The sequence below is a fragment of the Manis javanica genome, chromosome 7, assembly GCF_040802235.1.
Source record: "Manis javanica isolate MJ-LG chromosome 7, MJ_LKY, whole genome shotgun sequence".
Classification (NCBI taxonomy): Eukaryota; Metazoa; Chordata; class Mammalia; order Pholidota; family Manidae; genus Manis; species Manis javanica.
Genome location: NC_133162.1, coordinates 60209891 through 60234610, shown reverse-complemented (window position 1 = coordinate 60234610; position 24720 = coordinate 60209891). Strand labels below are relative to the sequence as shown.

Sequence of the window (24720 nt, the reverse complement as noted above, 5' to 3'; positions counted from 1 at the left end):
AGCAAACATTTAACTATTATAAGAAATCAAATTACACTAAGGATTCTTTAATATTTTATTTAAAGCTATATTAAAATGTATGCCATTCAATACAAAGAAAAGATTTAAATGACACTATCACTATTTAAGAGGATTTATAGAAAATCAGTAGGCTCTTCTCTCCATTTGTTTGAGAAAGTGAAAAATATAGTCTGACAATAGTATCAAGTCCCAAAATTGGTGATAGCAGTTGACTATGCTACCTGATGAAGATATCAGTTAGATCATTGGGAGGTAATTAGGTTGAAGCCAGGAGTTTTGAGTTCTAGTCCTAATTCTACAACTAGCTAATAGTGTGATTCTGAATCAGAAACACTCCAAATTCATTTACAAGAAATGGAGAATAAAATCAGCAAAAACAAATAAACTCTGAAATTAGACACAAGTTTAAAAAAGTCTAGGATTACTTCCTCTTTTCAAAATTATGACCCATATATGTTGTCATATCTGATAGCAGTATCTGAATAGAAAAATATGAACTCCAAAGACAGTGAAAGAAGTCAATATGTTATTTCTGAAGGACATTTAGAGTGGATTTATATTTTTATAAATGGATATATATCACAATAAATTTTGTTATATCATCTACACTTTAAAAATATATATGGAAATATTTAATTCCACATGTAAGCAAATACATATATTTTAATTGGGGTGTAATTGCCATATAACATTATGCTAGCTTCAGATGTACAACATGATTTGATATTTGTATATGCTGCAAAATGATCACCACATTTAACCCTAGTTAATATCTGTCACCTTATATAGTTTTTTTTTTTTGATGAGTACTTTTAAGATCTACTCTGCTATCCTACAGGATACATCCATCAATTGAGAGATCTATATCATCATATTAACTCATTTAAATTTATCAAGAACATTTCCATGTAGAATCCAGGGAATAGTTGACCTTCTGTTCAGGCTCCACCCCAAGATTTCATCGTAGCTGGTTAAGATTAATATTAAAATTTAACCTTTCAGAGATACAATTTAAAGTAAATTGCAGCTCTTAAACTTAGTAGCATATAAAGTTTCACTTTGGAAAATACATTTCAGCATTTTATTGGAAAATCTATTTCAGTAAATTGTCTAAAAGGCAGAGAATAGTAACCCTTTTAAGATTTCACTTTAGCCTTTATTTTCCTTAAACAAATTTTAAGAAGTTATATCATATACCCAAAACATGAAGTAATCCTTATGAAATAGCCTATTTCAGTAAGTTTTACTAAGATACATACAGAGGGTTCTCAACAAGAATTCTTGAAAACTCAAGCGCAGTTAATGACAGAATTTTAAGATAAATTTCAATTACATTCCAGAAACTAAGTAAGAATAGAACTTATGGAAACTTATCTGTTACCATTGCAACAAAATGAGCCTTATTATCTCCTGGAGGGAATGCAGGGTTCATTTTAGCTTTTCATCTTAATTCTCTCAGACTAGAAATAAGACATGCAAATATAAAATGGGGTGGTTAAAAAATAAATAATATCACTTAAACACATTTCAGTGTACTCAGACAGTTTGTACTAATACAAATGCTGAAAAAATTAATGATCATTTGAAATTATTAAAGATGAAGCAGCCTCTCAATGAGTACTTCTTAACTCATTGAAAATACATATAAGCAAATTCAAGAATACTAAAATAATTCTAACACCTATACAACAGTTTCCATGTAAAAATTTATCTGTCTATATTCAACGAAAGTCTTAAAATGCTGGTTAGAGCTGTGGTATAACATATCAAAAGGTATATACTTACAGGCTTGATACTAATTCTCAAGAGAGGTGACAGACCTATAAAGTGTATTTATAAAGTAAAATTAGCTATGAATACCTTCTAGTAAGAACAGACATTAGTAGGTGGTGAAAAATTTGACTTCCTCTGTAAAAGTTAAGAATCTATGTTAAAAGTGGCAGAAAGAAACAATACAAATTGGTTTGAACAAAGTTATGGATTCATTTAATTGAAGATACCAGGTATAAGTTATGAGATGAGTATTTATTGAGTAGTTTCAAAATTGTAACCTGGACAGCTGCCTTTTTCTTCTGTTTTCAGATCTGCTTCCATGGTGTTAACATCCAAGAGGATGTCAACAGTTCTTTTAGATACTTTTAATGCTATTCTGGAGTCAAAGCCCCAGAATTCAGACCAGTTGGCTCTAATTGACCTGAAAGGCATCATGTTCCCATTTTTGAATTATGGTCAAGAGCTTGTTATTCACGAATTGAATAATACTGATTGGTTAAACTACTCAGGGCCCACACATGACACTGGGAAAATTCTCACCCAAATTACATGCTGGAAAAGCTAAGCCCATCCATGCAGGGTAGGAGGGAAGAAAAGAGAAATGGAAGGGTCTGAATGGATTCTGGAAAGGCTATAGATACCTACTAAAATCTGCCAGTCCATAGGAGCTTAGGACAACAAAAAAAAAGTGTTTTAATGACAAAAGAGTTTTAGTTACTGGAATATAGTATTAAGGCAATTTTACATAAACTAAATGGCATGCTAAAACAAAATTTCTAAAAGCTCTGGGGTACTCTTAACCTTATTTCCAATTTTAAGTTTGTCTTTTGGCAACAGTAAAGTCAAGATCAACAGTAGCAGAAAATTTAGTCATTTAAATTCCAATATATAGATACAGAAGTCTTCCTAAAGAAACACATTGCTCCTTATTTTATGGTTACAGTCTGTTTGTGCAGAAAAAAAATAATAATCATAATGCCACAGGCAAATGATTCAATTAAATGCACATAATAAAGCTATATATTTGAGGTGATACTACAACTGGAGGAAAAAAATTCTATAGTCTGCTAACCAGCCACTTATGCAACCACATAATATTGAAAAGATAGCACAAAACATAAAAATTAGAATGTCATGATTTTTCACTTAAATGGGGTGACTCCTTGATGGTAGATAGAAATAAAAATGAAAATATCTTTTGAAAATGTTAACTATCATAGTATTCAAGTTTTACTGGAAGTTGTTCAGAAAGAAAATACAAGCAATGAATGCAATATTGTTAATACTTTCCACAACAGCAATGAAGAGCCAAGAACTCTCAGTTTTATTTTGAAGCTGCTGAATATTAAAATCAGACAATCAAATGCAATGCATGTTTGAATGGTAACTGAGGCTCTTCGGATTCCCAATTTCACGTTTGCAGTCAATTTATCTCTTCATCCTTCTGAAGCAGATAAATTGAATATCACAGCTAATAGTAGGATAGTGCTTTTGAATAAAGCCAAGCATTTGTCTATTCAGTGAAGACACATATGCCTTTTTACCTTCCATAAGATCCTACCATACATTTTCAAAGTGGAAAAATTCAGAAGAAAAAATAAATGTCAAATTTGTCTGATATTTTTCTTTCTCAATTGCCTTATATATTAGAGAGTAATTTCTATCATCTATCAAATCTAGAAGAGATGACATTGATTCTATTGAAAATTTACATTTAGATACTTAAGAAGGGCAGGATTTTTGTTGCCTTCAGGAGACTGAAAAATACAATTGACTAATTTTCTTAAAATTTTTGAGTGCATAAGTATTCTGAAAATTAAAAAGATAGAGGTAGAGAAGTGAGCCCTAAGTAATAAGAAAGTATTAAAAAGGTAGTCTCTTGTTCATATGATCATCATAATTAATACATGTTAGTGATATAAAAATACACAATGTGAATAATAGTCATTGACTTTTTCCACTTTGGTGAGTCAGGTAGCAATAGATGAACAGGCAAAACATATTTGTTAGGCATTTAACAGCATAATACCATACTGTTTTAAATTTATTCTGGGTTAGCCAGAGGTGAACATTTAGTAGTCATCACCACAGAGCCCTATCTCAGATGACAATGTGGTCAAATATTTTGGGGAAAAGATAAAATTTTTATTTTTGCCAACATTATTTCCCATAATGTATTTTTCAAAAAATGTTAATCAATATTTATTAAGTTCTTATTTATTAGTAGAATACTAAGAACTGATGATACGAATATGAAAAAGACATAATTCTAACTCTCAAAGATTTTAGGATTTAGTAGGAATGATACCTTCAAATAAATAAGTAAGATGACAGGTTGCAAGGATAAAGACAGGATATAGAAAGGATGTGTTTCCATATCGACAAGGACGAGAGGTGAGTCAGGGATGAGGTCATGGCTGGGATGGATTCTGTGGGATATATGGGATTTGCTATGCAGAGGGGGCAGAAGGTACTACATAGAGGGTGCAGCTATGATATCACCTTTCCAACAACAGACAAGCACACAATTTGGACTGTATCAGGTGTTGTAGCCATTATAGACGCACATCCTTTTTCTGAAAACCTTGCTCACAGGTGGGTGTCAAAATGCAGAATTTTAAAAAAAGTAATTTATCTCATACAGAAGATTACATAGCATCTCGTGGAGGTCTGAAGCTATACCTCATAATTAAACACATTGATATTTCTCCAGTGAAACATAAATATCTACATTGGGTAAGTAAATAAGAGTCAAAATGAGCCTCAGAACCAGTAAGAATAGGTTTGCCACTTAGAGGATTACAAAAAAGCAGGATGTGTTCAGGACTTGTAAAATTTCAGATTGTAAATAAGGGACTGAATGTCTGTAATTCTTCATTTTTAATTGTTATGTAATTTGTAATGGTGAAAAGAGAAAACAACTACAGATAAATTGGAGAGTACTACAGACACTAGAGAGCATGAATGTAAGAGCAGAGGCTTAAAAATGAATGAGATTATAACTCTCAGTCCATCTTCCCTGCTAGATGAGAGTGGTCATACACAGAGGACGAGCTGAAGGATCTTCAGGGGACTATGACAGAGAACGAAAACTTGAACTATGACAGAAGAGACACTTTCAAAGAAATAGAAAGAATTACGTACCTTGATTATGTATGCTAAAGAACAATTCATACTTGCCCTATGAAAGCATTTAGCACTTGAATGGGGAAAAAATTGTATACTAGTTTCACTTACATTCAAAGACTATATCATGAAATCAAAAAGCACAGGGCCTTTGTGATTATATATATGTCTGTGTATTTGTTTTTGTGTAGTGTATATGTTTATGTATGTACATACATACACATACATATGTATGCATGCAATACTTACATATATTGCATGAATTGTTCATGGTTAGTTATTCACTCCCCTCTCCATCACCATTATTTCTTTGGTTCAATGGATATATTTGACCTTATGCTTAGAAAAGCACATACTAATAATCAAAATACAAGTGATTTAAAAATATATAAATAAGGTTAAAGTTCAAAAATTAATTGTGATTTTTTTAATACTTTATTTTGAAAGGTTAATTATCTTTAAGTTGTATCATCTAACTGATCTACGGTTCACATATCTGAAATGTCTCTATCAGTGAAAAAAGAAAAATCAGTCTGGATATACAGAATAAGACTGAGGGCCAAAACACAGAGACAACGCTAAGGTGGCCAAGACTGTATCCTACCCTCCAGTGTCCCATAAGATTATCCAACTGGGAAGCTAAAATGCAGCCTGTTCTTCCTTTTATCAACCTGTACACCTTGGCATGCACTGCATCAGTCTGGAGTAAGGGCTTGCCTCTCTAAATTGCTTTCTGTACAGTGATTGAATTTTTTAAATCATTATTGGGGTAAGGGAACTAATTTTTCTTCTCAGTGGAGGATCTTTTATGAATTATCAAAAGTACTTCTGTGCTAGTAGCCAGGGGTAGCCTTGTGTTAAACCACCCTTCACTTGCTTATAACCTTAATAGGTTTAACTCTATCAAGAACTACTCCTTTCTCATTTGTCTTCCACATAGCCAGTTTTACATAGTGGAGGCAACATGGGCAATGGTTCTTGTGTTCAAAAACATCAACACCTAGGTTCAACATCTCTGGCTCTAACACTCTATAGCCTAGTGTTGCGTTGGGCAAGATATACCCATATTGAATATAAAAAGCCAGGGTCTGCTCAAAGAACCTGTTAAAACCATCTAAAGAACAGCTTTGACTATGGACTAAAGCTTGAAGTTTTCAACCTTATGGAGAGAAACACATTTAAACATTTATGACTTGAGGTAAGATCTAAAAATGATTAAATCTATAACCCGATTTGTATATACAGAGTGAAAAATTACAATGTACAAGCTCATTAATTGTCCTTTAATATAGTCTAACTTATGGCTAAGTTTGAAATATATTAGTTGTATATATATTAAGAATATTCTGAGACCCCCTAGGTGTTAAACTGATGTGTCAATATGAAATAAGATTTTATAGCACTTAAGTATGTAATATATGAATTTTATTATTTCTCACAGTATAAAAATTCAATTTAAAATTAAAATAGCATACATATGAGAAATAAAGACATTATAGTTTTTCATTTTGCATGTAATAGTCGTATTTAATAACTATAAAATCTTTTCAAACTTCAGTGTTTCAAGTTATCTATAATTTCTCTAGGGAGAGATAAATAGATGATACACAGATACACAGGTAGATAAATAGAGATATAGGCATATTTAATATTAGAGTGAAAACAAGTATAATATTAGTCAAAATAAATCAACTTTAAAAATGTGATTGTGAAATTCCATGTGCTTTTGTATGTATGTATAAAGATTTACATTTATGTAAATTTGCATATGTGCTTATAAATAGATATGAAGCATTTTATAGAGAATAAATATACCCATTTATATTTTTGGTACTTTAATATAGGAGACTAATGGTACTTTAGAGCTAAATTTAAAAAAACTAATAAAAACAGATTGACACCAAAAAGAGACTTCTAATATAAAATAATTAAAAATCAATGTATCATTTCACGAAATTTGAATTAAAGAAGCTTAAAACGCTTAGCAAGTGCTATAACGTAAAGCAAGGTCTACTAAGGTTATCACTTACAGGGGTGCTGCAGCTACAAAGGAAGTCTAGAATACCACCCTACTTCCCCTTCAGGAAGTAAGCAGCATCCAGGGATCCCTCAGAAGCTGCTGTAGGGCACTATAGGGAAGGTACTTAGTGGATAATTAGATGGTCATAAAAGAAAATTAAAAAAGGAGAGATTTTTTTCATCCCATATAAAAATAGAAATTGGACCATGCACATTTAAGAGCTTCTAGGGTATCACTAACATCTTTCTACTTCTGACTACTTCTCCTCCAGTCAATGTAAATAAATGACTGTGAGCTATGGTTGACTGCTTCTTCGCCCACTGTACCCACTAGTATCACTGAGGGAGTGGTTCTCAGATTACACAAGAAGGACTTTACTCCCTTGACATGCTTAGGACTTGAGTCCACTGTGCTAGTGATAGCCTTCTGCTGTAGCCCAACCATTCTTACTCCTTACAGCCACCAAAGGAGGACAAGATGGCTCCAGGAAGCATGGAGGGGATAGATGATACGCAAAATACAGATGTAATAGATATAGAAGTATAGATACCATGTTACTCAAAAAAAGATTTCAGAAGGCTTACAGTGACAGTCCAATATGTAAATTATAGATAAAACGGTAAGCAAGACATTATAGAATGCATGCCTAAAAGTGGTTATTTTAGCTGATATGATTGTAGATGTTGTCTCTGTTTACTTTTTTCTGAATATAATTTTATTACTTCTCATGTTCTATATTTAACTTTTTGATCATCAAGAAAAAGTGTTATTTTGACCAAAAATGTATGAAAAGGTAGGAAAATGATGGGTGAAATTAAAAGAACATGGAGGTTTTTAATGATGAGTTTAATGAGAGTGATCAAGGGCTTGGCTCTGAGATTTCTGAAAATCAGTGAGGGGGTTGTGGGGGGTATCCAATCATTTCAGTTATGCATATTTCAAAAATAAATCATTAATCACAAAAGCAAAACCTGTTTTAGGCCTCATATAAGGGCAAAAAATTCTTCTCAATGAGGTCCACAGAGATTATTCCATAGTGAATATTCTTAACAACCTCCTTTGGGACAAACAGTGACATGATTATTGGGGCTTCCTCTTCAAAGACCTTCTCCACATAGAGCTATTCCACATATGACAGCAATTCCCACTAGTTACCTGAGGGCAGGGCTGATGCCACAATGTACAAAGTATGCTTAACTAAAGAAGAGACAAAGTCCTTAAATAATGTTTTGTAAAAATGAGTTTTGATATTTATTTCTCAATAAAGATCAGAAAAGACCGATTTTTGACAAGGGTCTGAATATGGAAATTCGATATTCAGCAGTTAACCAAACCAAAGTTAGGACTGACTCACCTAGAGGAGTTCAGATAGGACCTGTGCATGGATACCCACACAAACAAACCCAGAAGCCCCAGAAGAGGGTTTCCCAAAAGTAAAAGATTCTATTTCATGCACATAAAAAGGGATGATCAACAGTTTACACTCCAACCCATGAATACAGACAGTTGATCTGTATCTTTGATATAAATTTAAAGATATTAGTCTTGAGCCTTGAATATTCCAATAAAGTATCAAATAAATGTCAGCCCTGGGTCTCAAATATTCCAAGAACGTATACAATGAATATATAACTTTAAGAAATTCCACTCTTGCTCAATTTTTTAGAATTAAGAAAATGCACTAGGAAAATTGAGATTAATTGCTACATAGATAAATTAGCTAAACACTGGATGATATTATATGTAAGGTACTAATGATTGTGATCTTTGAATAGCTGAAGCAGTCCAGTTTTCCACTAATGCTACTTACTTCCTCTTCGGTTAAACCATATGAAGTTGCTGATTTTTTTTTTTAACATTTGACCCCTCCAAGTGGCAATTTTGTGTGGTTCAACCTAATAGCTCGTGACAACAAAATTATTTCCTGTGCTCATGGGAGAAAACCTGTCTTTATTCTTTATATCAAGAGTTAGAAACCAGATATTAAATATACCTTCATGCACACTCAAAACTGAATTTTTTATTATGGAAGTAGAATGCATTTTATTTATTGCCATTATGGCACCCTTCTGTCTGTTTTCAAAAGTTTTATTCTCTGTGATCTAGGCATGCTGACAGTTACCTTATTCCCAAAGTGGAGTTTATAACCTAAGTTAAGTCAGTAAGCCCTGACTGCAGAGATTGGTTGGTTCAGAGGTGAGCATGTGACAAAGACAGGCTAAATCAAGGGGTTCTTGTGACTTTGTTGGAATGCTAAGGATACCAATTTGGAAGCATATAGCCCTGAGAGTGGACTGGTTAGTCGAGATCATGAGGGAACCTGTCTTAAAATGAAGCCATCCCCAGTGAAGTCAAAGCTGACAGGTGGTAATATCAATAAGCCTTTGGAGTAATCTTTTCCTGAAGCCTGAAGAGTAGATTTTCAGATTCATAACTCAATAAACTTATCTTATTGTTTTTGCTAACTTAAATGTATTTTCAGTTACTTCCACCATAAAGAGTCTAACACATTGTGAAGGCACTGATAGATAGGGGTATTGTATAGACAATCATTAGCTACATATCACGTACAAATATTATGCAAATTATAGTTGACCCATGAATAACACAGGCTTAAACTTAAATACTTGGAAATAATTTAGAGATTTGTGAAAATTTGAAAAAAAAAACATTTTCTTTAGCTCACTTTATTCCAAGAATACAGTATATGAAACTTATAACATACAAAATATGTACTAATTGACTGTTTATGTTATCAGTAAGGCTTCTGGGTAACAGTAGGCTATTAGTAGTTTTGGGGAAACAAAAGTCTTATGTAAACTTTCAACTGCACATTGTTCAAGGATCAACTGGTAAATTTATTATGAATTGGTAAATTTATTATACTCTATTGCTACAAAGCCACTTATATTTACAATCACACAAATGTGTACTTATATGTATATATTTTTTCATTTCTTCAATAATTTTAAAAGACTTTTATACAACTAGTGGTGAAGAATGCCAGGATTGGATTTCTGATCTAAAATGTGAATACTTACTCTAGGATTTGGGTGGTGATGTGATAGGTATAAACAAATGTGAAAAAGGAGTAAGCTGGGGTGGGCAGGGGAGGAATCATCAATCTTACACACTGCAAAGATTCCCAACTTCTCAGTTACCTTATAAGGGGGAACCCTTCTCATTCTTAATGACCCAAAAAGTCACTCCTGCCATTAATAATATTCCAAGACAGAAGTGTGTCTCCACTACCAATTTCCCTAATTTTGATATATGCACCTCAATGTTCAGACAAACAGAATAACAGCTGATTATTTCTGGCAGGCTTTCAGAGGGTCTGGTGTCAGAAATAAAAGCTTTTGAAGTGAGAAAAAGATGCAATCATTAAAGAAGCTGCACCTAATAGTGTGATTCAATTTGGTCTAAGTAGGAAAAAAACAGAGTGACAGAAGCCATCAGAGAGGCACTAGATGTGTCTCTATGACTGTACTTATAATTTCAGGGTTTTGAGAGGAAGAGCTTTATATGTGAAAATATATGAGAGGAAAAAAGGGAAAGGAAGAGATCGAGAGAGAGGCCCTAGGGTGTTTTGCTGTTGATGAAGCAATTTAAAAAATATCACCACATTTGGGTCTTGCAACAAACCTACACAGTGTGAAGGGAAATTATTATCATCCTCATTTTAGAAATGATGAAAGGGAGGCTGATGTCCTGTGTGGCGAAATGACGTTAGTACGGCCAAATAGCCAGTAAATGGCGGGCTCAGGATTGTATTTCAGATCTTCTGTCTGTAAATCCTCAGAAGTTTTAGACCACTTCCATATTACAGTACATCACTCGAAAACCATAAATAAGTGTTAAATCTAAAAAGATGCTAATATAATTTCAAGTGGGAAAGCTTTGAATATTTTGTCACATCTTAGGATAAGAGATTCCCGTTGCATGGACCTCCTATATCGTTGCTTATCCTATTTCAAAAGACTGTTTTTCTTTTCTCAGTACATTTATCTGATTATATTTATTAGTCTTGGAAATAAAGATATACTTTGGCTAAAATCACATTCCAAAAAATCTTACAATTTTTTAAAAATTCCTATAGCTGTCTCTGTGCATCTTTAAAGCTATGCTGATTATTTACATGCCCTTTCACTTCCTACACAAAAGAGGAGATAACCAAATAATCGTTTTCCCCATTTCCCTTCCACCAAAGAATACCATTTGATGTATTCTTGGGACACAAAACATAAGTGGAACAATCTGGTGGTGCTTCTGGAAAGCTCGGCTTTTCCCCAGTAAAAAGGGTCACCACATCTGATGCAGTCTTCCCCACCTTTTACTTTAGGCGTGATGGCTACAAACGCAGCAGCAATCCTAATGCAGCAAAGGGAAGAAGGAGGTCAGAGATGGTAGCCCTGAGCCCAGACATGTTTGCACTGCTCAAAACATGCTAGTAACCATGGAAAGCCAGATTCATTTTGAGGTAAGGAAGTGGGTGTTATAGGTTTTACAAATTATTTGTATTTATTCAATCCTGAAATATCCAGATAGTGCTTTTATCCACCCGCAACTCTCAAAACTACTTCAAATATGTTAAGTATGCTTTCCATCACAACTTAGAATAGATAGTATAAACAGCATCATTGGGCAATATAAATATGCCTCATTATTGTCCTACTCACAAATGGATAGCCCTTAATCAAAGAATAAATCAAGTCTCTACCATGCTAATATCCTTACAGGGCCTGACATTTCTATTGGATTACAAATACTTGTTAATACGGAATTGCTTTTCAAACTTACACTGTATGTTCTGCCACTTGATTATTCATTGCAAAAGGAACTTATTTTTCCCATTACTGCAGCCCTTCCCTGATTCATGCTCTTCTGGCTAGCTACAATGTTTTTTTCATTACCCTTTCTTTTTTACCATTGCCTATTGAAGTCCAGCTATAATCTTTTTAAGTTGATCTACAATAATATCTACTGTTTGAAGCCTTGCCTGACACCTGTAATCAAACTCAGTTTTTTCTTTTTAAACTCCTTGTAAACATTTTTACTGCTCATATGGCACTAATACCACATGTTTTATTATATCATTTTGTCTCATTCCAGTACTAGTTTCATTCCCTGCCCTCTGCAAAATTATCACTATCACTCCACTAGACCATAAAGCTCACTGAGGGCAGGAAGAGTTTTCTTTAGCCATGTGATGTCCCTAGCACAGAGGTGATATTGGTATGAAACTCAGGAGGCACGAGGGCTGATAGAGTTGATTTCTCTGTAAAAAGTGATCCCATTCATCATTCCCTCCTTTACTGCTCTACAACTTGTTAAGAATGATAATCAGCAAAAAGGATGGGTTAAATCTTTAAAGCCTAACTTTTAGAGAGTTGGTCATTATGATGTAGATCTTTCCTTTTTTTTAATATTCATCTAAACTGTCAAATATTTATTGAGTAGTTAGTATATGGTAGCAATGTTTTGACTCCATTAATTAGTTTTGCACATGTGTCAGGTATTACAGTAGGCACTTTACATATTTATCATTTTTGTACTTGCTAAAAATACTAAAAAAGTACTTTTAAGTGGATAGTCTTCCATTCTGAAGATTAGGAAGTTTCCTCAAAAAACTAAAAATAAAGATACCATATGACCCAGTACTCCACTTCCAGGAATTTATCCAAAGAAAACAAATCCCTTATTCAAGATATATGCACCCCTACCTACATTTATCACCACATTGTTTACAATAGCCAAGATATGGAGGCAGCCAAAGTGTCCATCAATAGATGAATGAATAAAGAAAATGTGGCACATGTACATTGTGGAATATTATTCAGTCATAAAAAAGAAAGAAGTCCTGCCATTTGTAAGAACATGGATGGACCTGGAGGGTATTATTATAAGTGTAATAAGCCAGGAAAGAAAGACAAATCCCATATAATTTCATTTATATGTGGAAGCTAAAAACAAAATAAAACAAAACAAAACCAACAAAAGAGCAGTAGACTCACAGACACTGAGAAGTGACTGGTGGTTATCATGGGGGAGGGGCTGAGGGGAGTAGGTGGGGTGGGTGAGAGGGATAAAGAGGCACAAAGATCTTTTTCATGAATAGAGGTTTCCAAAAGTTCCTCTGCATCTGAATTAGCAGGTACTGGCAAACTACTGCACATGGGACAATCCCCGTCCACTGGCTGTTCTGGTGAAGTTTTAATGTGTGTTTATATAAGGCCTAAGGCCATTTTTGTACAAAAAAAGAATTGTGTAGTTATCAAAGAGATCCGTATAGCCCCCAAAGCTTCAAATATTTACTATTTGGCCCCTTATAGAAAACATTTATAAAACCTTGTTTTTTGGAAGGTTAAAAACAACAAAATTTCAATAGTCAAGTTGAGAAACAATTTAACAGTTTCCTTTCTTTATGGCAGAACTACTCTAAGCCTGTAATTACTCCTATGTATTACATGCATTCCCATTATGTATTACTAATGCTCATATCATTTCCCTGACTTCCTGCCAAATTTTTGAACATAGGGATCTTTTTAATGGACTATATCTCAGGCCTGATTATATTAGGATCACCAGTTTGGAAAATGATGCTTTTATAAAGTACAAGAAAAAATAATTTTAATAGAATTACAGTTTTTCTCTTAAAGTATTGCCCTCATCTGACAATATCTAATTCTCTATGAGTTCACTGATTATTCTAGTGATTTTCTCTGATACAATTGAGCCACTTAGCGAACTGCCCTGACCTATGATAAAAAGACCACTTAAGCTTTTTTGAGGTACAAGTTACAGCATACCTTGTGCTATAAACAAGTTAGGTGATAATTATCTGAGCAGTGTGGATAATTAACATCAAAATAGCCACAAATGTACTTGAGGGGAGAGTCTATGATCTTGGATTTAAAATGTTTCAATCTAATTTAAATGGAGCCAAGAATACTAGGCTTTAGGTACATTAATGTGATTGATTGCACAGTTATAAACCCTGTTAGATGTAGAAGCTGCTTTCTATATTTTCTTATAGTTCTTAAATTACTGCTTTCTTCAACCTCAACATATTCCTTAGAAATTATAGTTTGCCTCACTTTTAGTCCTTTAAACAAACTGTGTTTCTTCAACTTGAGTAAACATGCTGATGATGAAAAAAAAGATGTTAAATCAAAATGTATTATATTCCCAGAGGCCTAGAAGTATTCACAAATTATTTTGCTATTCCATTCATTTAACCTAACAACAGATAGAAAAATAATTGTAAATAATTCAACACACGTATATTCCAACGAGACTATCCATGATTATCTCACGAAGGTAAATTCAATATGTAAAGATCCACAGTCTCGGATTCATAAATCATGCAACTCATTTACTCTCACTCCAAGTGAGATGCCTTCCTATTACCAAAGGAGAGACAGAAGGTTTAGTAGCACTTACCATGGTTTTGAAGTCAGACCCAGTTTGAATCTCAGTCCCTTTGCTTGACATTACGCAACTTAAGCTTTTAAGTGAACAAAAGTTTAAGGAACCTCATCCCACAGGCTGTAGTGGTATTACCTGACTTGACCTAATCTACAAGAAGTCCCTTCATTGATGCTTCCTAAGATACTCTCTTTGGTCAGTGTTTTGTTTCCTTGTTCTCATAGTACAATTGGGAACACTATTAATAACACTTATAAATGTAACATGTCAATTTGAATAATTTACTTGTTAAATTTATTTAATATGAGACATAATTACAAAAATGATTTGAAATACTTAAATAAGATATCTAAAATGCTTTAAGATTAAAAAATTAAGTAATAAAATCTGAACAAAGGGAAGGTAACATCTTAGAGAAATTAGGCAGCTGGATGTATATAGAGGAAGTTTCTGCAAAATTACTGGAGACCTTTCCGACTTGAATGTGCTGATTTGCTACATAGCAGTGAACAGTGTACCAGTTGCTCATGGAGAGAAACTAATTTCCTTTATACTAAGGTCAGAACAAAACAAAGCATTTCAAAGTTTCAAAAAGGGAAACCTAAAATATGTCTTGTATTTTATGGCTACTTTTTACCTCTACTGAAATAGAGTTACAATGCCCTCATCTTTCTTAGTCAACATTTGAGCACACTCTCACTATACAAGTGGAGTAGGGAGATGCACATGAATACTTATTCTTGTCCTTCAAGAAATTTATTAGACAGAAATAAACAGAAGTGAGAACTGTTGCATATGACTTCTTGTGCTGGAAACTTTTGATATTGCTTGAGGATTATCTACCTATCCACCTACACATAGGCACAGATACACATGCAAAACAATGTGTAATGAATAATTCTTCATTAATAGCTATTTAAATTCTATTTTCTTTGGTTTGAGAGATAAAATTCATTATAAACTTAACTTAGACTATAAATAACAAACTTTAGGATGTGAAATTAGTCTCTTTTCAATGATTATTTCCATGCTTCAACATACTCATCAACAAAATTGAACATTTTTTTAAAATTTTATGTTTCTTTGCATGAAAAATTTATTATCTGAAATACATTGTTCCAATGAAATTGAAATATGCATATATGAGGAATAAGGATATTGTTGGAAAGATAAGGCCTCAAGTGAATTTAAATGTATTATACAGACTTATACAAAAAAGCACCTATAGCACTTTTTAAACTTGAGTAGGGTTTTAAAACTTGAATTCATATTACTGATGAGGGAAAATATTTCAACTTTTCATTTTCAATTTATATAGATCCACCCACAAAACTGCTTTTTATGTCATGTTTATAATTGAGCTAAAGAAATATAACATTGTTAAATACTGTTATTTAAAAATTTTTTAAATACTGAGTTAGCATGTATTTATGGGTATCCTACTACACCATAGTATGATAAATGCTATAAATGTAACTGGGGACAACAGAGCAAGTTCTTTTTCTTTCTGGTACCTACATTCTCCTAGGAGTGAGAGGAATTTCAAAAACAAGCAAGCATATGCATACACACTATGTGTTTTTTCATAAACTGCAAATTATAATTATGTATTCTTCTCTAATACCATTTGTTTTTTCTAAAATACCATGTTCCACTTTTAAATGAGCTCTTTAAATATAAATTCTACGCATTACTATCACAATTTGGAATAAATTATTCTATTTTTGTGACTAATAGTTTCTATTGCTGATTCCATTTCCACAGATTTAAAATATTACTAGACCACAAAAATATAGATCTCCTTGCTTTCATTGAAGCGATTGCTAGCCAAATTTTATCTTAATTTCTATTTCGTTACTCCAAAGTCCCAAAAGCCATTTCTTCTGCAATCAAAGCACAAGCCTCACTTCAGAAACACACAAAAGTAATTGATTTTCATCCTGAAAATGTCAAATTTCTGCCTGTAATACTCAGCCATGGTTTTCTGAAGCAGCAAAGTTCAGAAAGAGACATCGACCTGATGGCCCTTTGACACGTGATGATGGATGCAATGTGTCTACTACTTCACTGCCAGAATGTCCTCTGAGAGAATGAGACAATCAATGAAGAATAAAAAATTTAAACTGGGTACCAGGTTTGCTTATTTTAAATGGATTAAAAAATACTGGTGTTTCACTTCTCTGCTGAGAGACTTTTATAAACTCTGTGATTAACTCTTTTCTCTCTTTCTGGCTTAAATGAACCAGACACATGTATGTCTGCTTAAAGAAGTTAAACTCTTTAGAAAGTTAATGAACTTAACGTAAAATACAGATGTGATATCTTGTTCTTCTTCAAAGGTGAAGGAAAAAGTTTTAAGAAAAATGTAATCACTACTCACCCTCTTGTCTTGTCCCTCCCACTGATTCTGGCGACTTCAGCTGTTTCTAGCAAATGACGATTCCATGTTCCTATAGGATAGAATTATTGATCAATGTCACATCACAAGCAAAAACTATTCAAGTGCACAACATAGGAGCAATTCATTTTCTTACAGATTATACTTATGCTTTCAATGAATTAATGTAAATTCTGAAAAGTAAATCTTGTAATCATGAGTGTAAGTTTGGAAGCTGTACTTTTCTGATTTACAACTTAACATTCAGAATGCACACCGTCATGCAAGCTCCAGGTTATATTCTCCCAAACAGGAAACCTACTCCCAAAACAGGAAACAAAAAATCACTTCCACCTGCAGATTTTTAATGCCATTTGATCAGAGTGGTAACAAGGAAGCATAGTATAAATTCTTTATCAATAACACTTTTTTAAATAAGGTGTTTTATAATACAGTAAATAGATTCAAGACAATTAAGGACACTATATAGATTGAAGACTACTTTTGAGTCTACAGAAATTTTTGATTTCAGAATCTTATACCGTACCATTAGTACCTTAAGTTCACAAATTTTGCATCTGCTTTTTCAAAGGAGAAATGGATAATTTTATGATAATAGAATATGAAATCTTGAGATATTTTAGGTATTGCTATTATTAATATTCGGTTTTAATATTTCTCAAAGTTGAAGAGAACATGTCTTAATTATTCACAGGTCTTATAGTTCCACAATTGGTAGTACACTGAATATGTACATTTCAAGAAAAGGGTACAAAAATAAATGGAAATAGCTATAGTTTCAAACACTTAAATATGTTCCCTTGAAACATCGTACACTATACAAGGTTGATAGACACATTTAACTTATGGGAAAAAATGATTTGTCTCTTATAAAAAAAATTTATTTATGAACTACTGAATAAGGAGATAAACACACAGTTTTTAAATAGTATTTCCAAAATGATGTGCATTAAAGAGTAGCAAGTAAATAACATCACAAGAGAGGAGCTAATTATAAAAGTCTAGAATATACAACTGAAATTTTATAATGTGTTTGCATGAATAAAGATTTCTATACAAAATAAAAATGAAGAAATATCTAACTTTAAGGAAAAATAGAACTTTCTAAATTTAAAAAATAAGCACCAGACTCTTTTTTTTTCTGCAATGAAATGTAAGCTTGACATCAATATACAACACATGTCAGTTAAACCTTGGCAGTCAAATTAGGTATGGGGCTTGATAGGATCTTTAAAATGTGTGTCACCACCTTCCACATCTATTCTGGCCCCTTGGTAGCATCAAGGCATTTTTGCATAGCTCAAAGACTCCATGGTACACATTCTGAAAATTCCTGACACAGATGACTCCCTAACATGATTTCATAACAGCTATAAAAGGTATACTGTGTGAAAAATTGTGTTCCTAATGTGATTTAATCAACAATGACCATAATTGAAGGGTAATTATTACCATGATTTCCTGACTTTACATGGGCCCTGAGTATAGCTTTGAAGACCAGAAACTTCTAGATTTTTCCTAGGAGTTCTCTGCTTTGCTAAAAAGTGCTGAATCATTTATTAATCCCATTCCAAGCAAACAATTTTGTACTTCAGGTCTATTTGGTAATACAGAAGGGTTGTTCAACATAATTTTTGATTAATTATTACACATCATAAAATATAGCAGAAATTGTAGATTTGTAAATTAACACTAAGGGCGAAAATAATTAAAAAAAAGATTAATGTAACTAACTAAATACTAAATATGTGCAAAGATAAGAAAAAATGTGATTTATATAATAGATTTGCTTTGCTACTTAAATAATATTATCAGCCATTAGTAGGCATGAAACTGCATGAAAGTCAAATCAAACAGGTATTAAAGTTTATTGATGGGGGGAAGAAACAAAAGAAAGAAGACACAAAAGGGACAGATATCAACAGGCATTTGAGGTAAGGAGCAGAGATGGTTTCATGTTTTACAGTATGACAGAACTTTAATTTATGTCTAGTGTGAATGTTTTTTAGAAGGTGGAGGTAAGACTGGAAAGCAGGGAATACCACCATCCACCAACATTTGCTGAAAGATAAAAAAGAAGAAAGAGAGCAGTGCACCCCAAGAAATAAAAGCATGAATTCCCACTAGCAGGTATCTTTTAAAAAGTACACTGGCAGAAAGCATAATTGAATTTTCTCTCTTACTTAGTACATTTTATTGTTTGGATTACAATATACCCCACTTCTGAATTTTTTTCCTACATTTGTCTGCTTCTTGCTTATTCCTTCTTATTTCTCTACCTTTAAAGGATGGAATCCCCATTGCTCTGACCTTAAATCTCTTATCATTTCGATATTTAGCAATTTCTTAGGTGTTTTTTTTTAATCTAGTCATGGAGTTAAACATCGCCAAATTGGCATTTTGGTCTGTATTTCTCCAGCTTTTTGTCTTTTTTTCTACTTGAATGCCTCTGGTCATTTCAAAACCAATGTGGCCTCTGTTAAAAAAAGCCTCTCCTCCTCCAAACCCCATCTTCACAGTTCTTCTATTCTGCAAATGTAATTCCATTTTCACTAGCTGAGGCCAAGAGAAGGACACATTCTACATTATTATAATTTAAAATTTACTATTTCTCAAAGTTAAAATTTATTATTTCTCCATCTAATATTTTTCATCCAACATTTGTATGTTCAACATATGCTCTCAATTGGATTAAAGATGGTGGTGTGAGAGGTGAAAGAGAAACCTACTCCCAAAACCACATACAATATGAAAATACAGCAAATACATCTAATCCTGAAAGAGCAACAGGAAAGAAGGCTGCTTCAGACTGCCTATATCTGGGGAAAATAGCAGACCCCAAGAAAAAGGTAATATACCAAAGCCCTGATATGGAGGGATCCAAACCCTTCCCCCACCCCAGCTCAACAGAGGGAGGAAGAGAAATGGAGCTGGGAAGGGGAGGAGGCTTAGGACAGCTGAACACCCAACCCTGGAGATCTGCTCTGGGAGCACAAACATACATTCATGGTGCTCTGGACAGTAGTGTGGTTGGAAAGCTAAGACAGGTGGAATACTTGGAGAGACTGAGATTCCAGCCACTGTGGAAAACCTGTACCCAAAACTGGCCACTCTGGGACAAAAGAAAGGTGGGAAGTCTGAGAGACTTTCTAACAGTGAGAGGGCTGCTAAAGGGGTAAGGATTTCACAGAGCTTACTGCTCAGGAGAAAGGACAGGTAGAAAACATTTTCCGGGTACACTCACCCCAGCAGGTTGGGAACTTTTAGGAGCTTCAAGTGCTCCATCTTCCTGGCTGGCTCTGAAGCTATGAGGCCCCCCACTGCAATATACAGCCTGCTGAGCCTTACTCCCAGCCGGCATCAGCTGGCAAACCGGCTGTCCCTGCCACTGCTCCAGGACAGCCAGAGGGTGGTCCTGTCTATAGCAGCTAAAAGTGCAAAGCATAGAGGCTTCTCCCAGTGTGGTCTTTCCTCCTGACATGCACCAGCATTCGCTAGCATGACACACCCACCATAGCTCCACCGGCTGAGCAGCTCCAGAGGGCAGAGCTTCTGGGCACTGGAGGGCACTACAAATATGAAACATCAAAGGAACCTGGTTCAAACAAAAATCCCACAAAAATAAGAGAGAGGGCCAAGTGAAACTGAACTCATCTATATTCCTGAAAGAGATTTCAAAATAAAAATCATAAACATGCTCACAGCACTACAGAAAAATATTCAAGAACTCAGGGACAAATTCAGGAATGAGACACAATGTTGAATAATTTAGTATCTGAAATGAAATATATACAATGGAAAGATTTAAAATCAGAGTACATGAAATAGAGGAGACAGTATATGTAATAGAAATTACAGAACAGTAATACAAAGAAGCTGAGCCACAGAGAGAAAAAAGGATCTCTAGGAATGAAAGAATGTTAAGAGAACTGTGTGACCAATCCAAATGGAACAATATTTGCATTATAAGGGTACCAGAAGAACAAGAAGAGAGAGAAAAGGGATAGAAAGTGTCTTTGAGGAAGTAATTGATGAGAACTTCCCCAATGTGGGGAAGGAGATAGTTTCTCAGGTCCTGAAGGTGTACAGATTTTCCAACACAAGGGACCAAAGGATGACTACAACAGGACATATAATAATTAAAATGGCAAAGATCAAGGATAAGGACAGAATATTGAAAGCAGCCGGAGAGAGCAAAATAGATCACATACAAAGGAAAACTCATCAGGTTATCAACAGATTTCTCAACAGAAACCTTACAGGCCAGAAGGGAGTGGCATGATATATTTAATTAAATGAAGTAGAAGGGCCTTGAACCAAGAATACTCTACCTGGCAAGATTATCATTTAAATTTGAAGGTGGGATTAAACAATTTCCAGATAAGCAAAAGCTGAGAGAATTTACCTCACACAAACTGTCTCTACAGTCTATTTTGGAAGGACTGCTGCAGATGAAAGTGCTCCTAAGGCTAAATAGCTGTTGCCAGAGGAAATAAAACCACAGTAAAGAACATAGACCAATTAATTACAAAGCAGATGCAAAATCAAATCAACTACCCACAAAGTCAGTCAAGGGACAGACAAAGAGTACAGAATATGATACCTAATATATATAAAGAAAGGAGGAAGAAGAAAAGAGAGGAAAAAAAGAAAAAAGAACCTTTAGATTGTGTTTGTAATAGGATACGAAGTGAGTTAAGTTAGATAGTAAGGAAGTTACACTTGAACCTTTGGTAACTATGAATCTAAAACCTGCACTGGCAATAAGTACATACCTGTCAAAAATCAGCCTCAATGTAAATAGTCTGAATGCACCAATCAAAAGACTTGGAGTCACTGAATGGATAGAAAACAAGACCTGTGTATAGGCTGCCTGCAAGAGACTCACTTCAAACCCAAAGACATACATAGACTAACAGTGAAGGGATGGAAAAAGATATTTCATGCAATTATTAGGGAGACAAAAGCAGGAGTTGCAGTACTAGTATCAGACAAAATAGACTTCAAAACAAAGAAAGTAACAAGAGATGAAGAAGGACATTACATAATGATAAAGGGGTCAGTCCAACAAGAGGATATAACCATTATAAATATCTATGCTCCCAACACAGGAGCACCTACATATATGAAACAGAATTAAAGGGGGAAATAGAATTCAATGCATTCATTTTAGGAGACTTAAACATACCTCTCACTCTAAAGGGCAGATCCACCAGACAGAAAATAAGTGAGGAGACAGAGGCACTGAACAACACATTAGAACTCTCCACTCAAAAGCAAGAGGATACACATTCTTCCCCAGTTTACATGGAACATTTTCAAGAATAGATCATATATTAGGCCACAAAAAGAGCCTCAGTAAATTCAAAAAGATTGTAATTGTACCAACCAGCTTCTCCAACCACAAAGGAATGAAACTACAAATAAATTATGCAAAGAAAACAAAAAAAAGCCCACAAACACATGGAAGCTTAACCACATGGAATAAATAATCAATGGAATAATGACCAAATATAAACAGATATCAAGCAATATATGGAGACAAATGACCATAACTCAACACCATAAAATCTGTGGGACACAGGAAGGCTGTACTAAGTGGGAGGTATATTGCAATATAGGCCTACCTCAGAAAAGAAGAACAATTCCACATGAACAGTTTAAAACCACAATTAATGAATCTAGAGGAAGAAGAACAAATGTGGCCCAAAGTCAGCAGGAGGGACATTATAAAGATGAGAGAAAAAAATAAATAAAATCAAGAAAAATAAAACAATGGAAAGAATCAATGAAAGCAGAAGTTGGTTCTTTGAGATAATAAAAAAAATAGATAAAACCTAGCCAGACATATCAAAAAAAGAGAGTCTGCACACATCAACAGAATCAGAAAAGAGAAAGGAAAAATCACTATGGACATCATAGAAATACAAATAATTATTAGAGAATATTATAAAAAAATTATATGCTAACAATCTGGATAACCTACAAGAAATCAATAACCTTCTAGAAAAATACAACCTTCCAAGACTGACCCAGAAAGAAACAGATAATCTGAATGGATTAATTACCAGCAATGAAATTGAAATGGTAATCAAAAAACTACCTAAGAAGAGAAACCCTGGACCAGATGGCTTCACCACTGAACTTTATCAAACATTTAGTGAAGACCTAATACCCATTCTCCTTAAAGTTTTCCAGAAACTAGAAGAGGAGGGAATATTTCCAAACTCATTCTATGAGGCCAGCATCACTCTAATACCAATACCAGGCAAAGATACCACAAAAAAAGAAAATTACAGACCAATATCCATGATGAAGATAGATGCAAAAGTAGTCAACAAAATATCAGCAAAATGAATTCAAAAATACATAAAAAAGATCATCCATCATGATCAAGTAGGATTTATTCCAGGGATCCAAGAATAGTACAATATTTGAAAATCCATCAACATCATCTACTACATCAACAAAAAGAACAAAGAAAACATGATCATCTCCATAGATGCTGAAAAATCATTCAACAAAATTGAACATCCACTCATGATAAAATCTCTCAACAAAATGGGTATAGAGGGCAAGTGCCTCAACATAAAAAGGCCATATATGGCAAACCCACAGCCAACATGATACTTAACAGTGAGAAGCTGAAAGCTTTTCCTCTAAGATCAGGAACATGACAAGGATGCACACTTTTCCCATTTTTATTCAACATAGTTCTGTAGGTCTTTGCCACAGCAACCAGAAAACACAAAGAAATAAAAGGTATCCAGATTGGTAAGGAAGAAGTTAAACTGTTTGCAGATGACATGATATTATACATAAAAAGCCCTAGAGAATCCATCCTAAAACTACTAGAACTAATAACTGAATTAAGCAAAGTTGCAGGATACAAAATCAATACACAGAAATCTGTTGCATTCCTATATACTAATGATGAACTAGCAGAAAGGATATCAGGAAAAGAATTCATTCACAATTGCATCAAAAAGAATAAAATACCTAGGAATAAACTTAACCAAGGAAGTGAAAGACCTATACTCTGAAAACTACAAGACACTCATGAGAGAAATTTTAGAAAGTACCAATAAATGGAAATACATTCCATGCTCATGGATAGGAAGAATTAACATTGTCAAAATGGCCATTCTGCCTAAAGCAATCTACAGATTCATTTCAATCCATATCAATTTACCAATGGCATTCTTCAACAAAATAGAGCAAATCATTCTAAAATTCATATGGAACCACAAAAGACTCCAAATAGCCAAAGCAATCCTGAGAAGGAAAAATAAAGCTGGGGGTATTAGACTCCCCAACTTCAAGCTCTACTACCAAGCCAGAGTAATCAAGACAATTTGGTACTGGCACAGAAATAGACCCATAAATCAATGGAACAGGATAGAGAGCCCAGATATATATCAAAGTGTATATGGTCAATTAATATACAATAAAGGAGCCATAGATATACAATGGGGAAATAACAGCTTTTGCAACGATTGGTATTGGCAAAACTGGACAGCTCCATGCAAGAGAATGAAACTGGATTATTGTGTAATTGTATACACAAAAGTAAATTAAAAATGGATCAAAGACCTGAATGTAAGTCATGAAATCATAAAACTCATAGAAGAAAACATAGGCAAATATCTCTTGAATATTTACAAAACAACTTTTTCCCACACACATCTCCTTGGGCAAGGGAAACAAAAGCAAAAATGAAGAAATGAGACTAAACTAAAAACTTCTGTACAGCAAACATCAGCAGAATAAAAAGGCATCCTACAGTATGGTGAATACATTCACAAACGACTTATCCAATAAGGGGTTAACATCCAAAATATATAAAGAGTACCAATACTCCGCAGCACCCAAAAAACAAATAAACTGCTTAAAAAGTGGGTGGAGGATCTGAACAAACACTTTTCCAAAGAAGAAATTCAGATGGCAGACAGGC

The 24720-nt window shown here is 33.9% G+C and overlaps 1 protein-coding gene across 2 annotated transcripts in view; it reads right to left on the bottom strand.

Annotated features, from left to right (window-relative positions):
- The window catches only part of PCDH15 (protocadherin related 15), a 1663341-nt gene that overhangs the window by 1191102 nt on the left and 447519 nt on the right, over positions 1-24720 (bottom strand). For both annotated transcript variants that reach the window (XM_073241042.1, XM_073241040.1), the window contains exon 2: positions 16749-16818. The gene's annotated coding sequence lies outside the window, so the exon portion shown is untranslated. The remainder of the gene's footprint in view (positions 1-16748; positions 16819-24720) is intronic.